The 2861-nt window shown below is 33.2% G+C and overlaps 1 long non-coding RNA gene across 1 annotated transcript; it reads right to left on the bottom strand.

Annotated features, from left to right (window-relative positions):
- Positions 202-1836, bottom strand: LOC110267361. Its single transcript, XR_002354866.1, has 2 exons — positions 1577-1836; positions 202-1407 (listed from the first exon to the last, which is right to left on the bottom strand). It is a non-coding gene; the product is annotated as an uncharacterized LOC110267361 (long non-coding RNA).

The raw sequence follows: 2861 nt of genomic DNA, 5'->3' as shown, positions 1-2861 counted from the left end.
AATGCTGAAATTGGCAAGTGAGGTGAAGCATCTTTTTATGAAGGTTGAATTCACAGGGGACTTTGAGGCTCTGCAACCCTTTCCAGAGATTGATTTTGTCGAATTTTTCAATAGCCATCCAAAGCTGCGCAAGATATAGTTTTTGAACGGAATAGTCTACTAGCTTCATTGCTCTGGGTTTGTCTCCAAGATTTAGCTTACTTGCTCCCATCATAATTCATAACTGTGTATGAAGTCGTGATGGCCATGCTGCAATCTAGTGTGAATGATTGTGACACTATAATAACCCAAGAATCACTTGAATTGACATATCAGAGCCGTCAAAAACATTAATATATTTGTGAGAGCAAAGCAATAACAATAATCATAATAATGCAGCACAGAGCAAATTAAGCTGAGGAAGAATCATAATTTTATCACTACATACTCCATAGACTGAAAACAAATGTCAAGGCCATGATCAAACTACTAGTCGCGCCATCATAGGGCCATAAGCCATATACATTAACATCAATACAGTTATTATCATCATTCATTTTTGGCATAAGTACTTAACAGATCAGTTTTAGAATGCACCAGGCACAAAATTAATAGCGGCTATTCGTTTTTCTAATTTATAAAACAAAACAGAAGGATTATCTTATTTATAAATTTTCATTTTGAGAAATATTAGAAGACTAATATTTTTCTTTGTATTATCTTACATACTAGTCAACCTAATAGCTGCGTTGAAATCACTATTATCCCTAGAATAACATTCCTCATAGCTACTGAGTAGCAAGGCAATATCATCACTATTATCCCTAGCATCAAGGCAGGAGAATCAAATCCAATTGGCAATTTCTGAGTGTGGAACCTAATAGCGGTGTTGAAATCATTAAAAAACCTCCTAAAATTCAAATTCGAATCCCCTCTGCCTCCAAGTTTCAAGCTAAGAGAAGCAGCAGAACACACACTTTGCTTTGTGACATTGAAGTGCAAGTAATTTGATAAAGCTAAAGCGCAATTATCAGAGCCAAAGGTGAAGAACCTGGAATCAAAGGCAAATCGACCAATATGGGATACAAAATCATGGACAAGACCATGTTCTTGTTGAACACTCGCCGAATGAAACATGGTTTTTGTTCCGTGTTACTCTGCCGAGGTTACAACTACCATATGAATAAGCCAATAAAACACCGAAAACTAATAAATATAGTAGCAAGTAGAGAGAGTTGACATGAGAAACACAGCCATTATCACCACCAACAACAACCACGTGTGTTAACCATTTACAACATAGAAAGTGCGTGTGTGTGGAGGTCAAAGTCAGAGAGAGGGTCAAAGAGATTGAAGAAGTAACAGTGCAAAGAACAGAGAAGAAAACATACGAAATGATGAATTGAAAAGGCATAATGATTAACTAACCTCCAAGCGTTTAGGCTGCGCGGCGCGCGGCGGCGGCAGAAGCAGGGCGCGGCGGCGGACGCAGGGAGCGGCAGCGTTTGAGGCGTATTGCGGCGGCGAGGATACAAAGATACATAAAAATAAATATACTGGTCAACTGTGAATTGAAAAGGCATAATGATTAACTAACCTCCAAGCGTTTAGGCAGAGTCCTGCGCGGCGGCGGCAGAAGCAGGGAGCGGCGGCGGACGCAGGGAGCGGCAGCGTTTGAGGCGTATTGCGGCGGCGAGGATAGGCGAATCAAAGATACAGCAGAGGAAGAAGATGAGAAAATGGCGTTGATTGAAATTGAATCTTTAAGTCCTAACAAACATGCTTCTCTTCTGAAAAACTGAAACTAAAAAAAAAAAAAAGAAAAAGTGTAAATAACAAAAAGTTAAAGGAATCAAAATTTAATTAATAAATTTTAAAAAAAAAAAATGGGGTATATTTTGTAATTATTTTAATGCAGGTTAATGATATTCTTACAAAAATGTAGGAGTAAGGAATTCATGGCCTATTTTTTATTATCAAATAGAGGAATGTTAGGAATCGGCAGAATTTGTGATGTTTAGTCATTAATTAGTCATCATCAATATTTTTAATGGTGTGAGATGATATTTAATGATGTAGAATTATTCATTTTTCTTTTGATGATTAAGTGTTAGTCAAATTTTAATAAAAGTGATGTCTTAAACTTTCTCAATATTTAAATACTTACAAAATTAACTACGAAAAAATTAAATTAAACATATATTTATAAAAAATAAATTTTGTTTAATAAAAATACTCGATTATTAAATTTTTATTGGTTCAACACTCCATTATTAAATTTTTATTTGTTCTATTAAAAAATTATTTAAAATTTTTAAATTATTCCTATCATCAATGATTTTTTTTATATACAAAATTATCATTATCAACTTTAAAACCCGCAATCTAATATTATTATCAACCATGAAAACCATCTTCACCCTTTTCAAATACTAGGAATAACTAATTCCAAGTTTCACTAGCATAGTATATATTAATGTCAAAATTGCATATCAAATGACGATATGAAATATATAGTTACTTTGTTGACAAAAACAATGGATGAAAATTTAAAACAAAAGTTTTCTTATTCTACAATATTTATTTTATACTTTCAGTTTCAACAAGAGCATATAAAAATCATAGAACCAATAGCAAGTTAGACTCATATCTCTTGGCTCAATAATTAAATTCATTCTTGAAAGATTATTTATTTTTTAAATTAGTCTTTAAATATTTTTTTTAATCATATTAGTCTTTAAAAAATAAAATGTAAGTCAAATTGATTCTTTTATTAGTTAGATAATGACGTAGTATGTTAATGCCACGTGTCACAAGATGATTGGTTGACGTGTCAGATTAGTGACACCTACTACGCCACGTATCACTTGACATGTAAAAAA

Source organism: Arachis ipaensis, chromosome B09 (genome assembly GCF_000816755.2).
Source record: "Arachis ipaensis cultivar K30076 chromosome B09, Araip1.1, whole genome shotgun sequence".
Classification (NCBI taxonomy): Eukaryota; Viridiplantae; Streptophyta; class Magnoliopsida; order Fabales; family Fabaceae; genus Arachis; species Arachis ipaensis.
The sequence above is the reverse complement of the archived record's forward strand: the minus strand, read 5'-3'. Positions and strand labels throughout refer to the sequence as shown.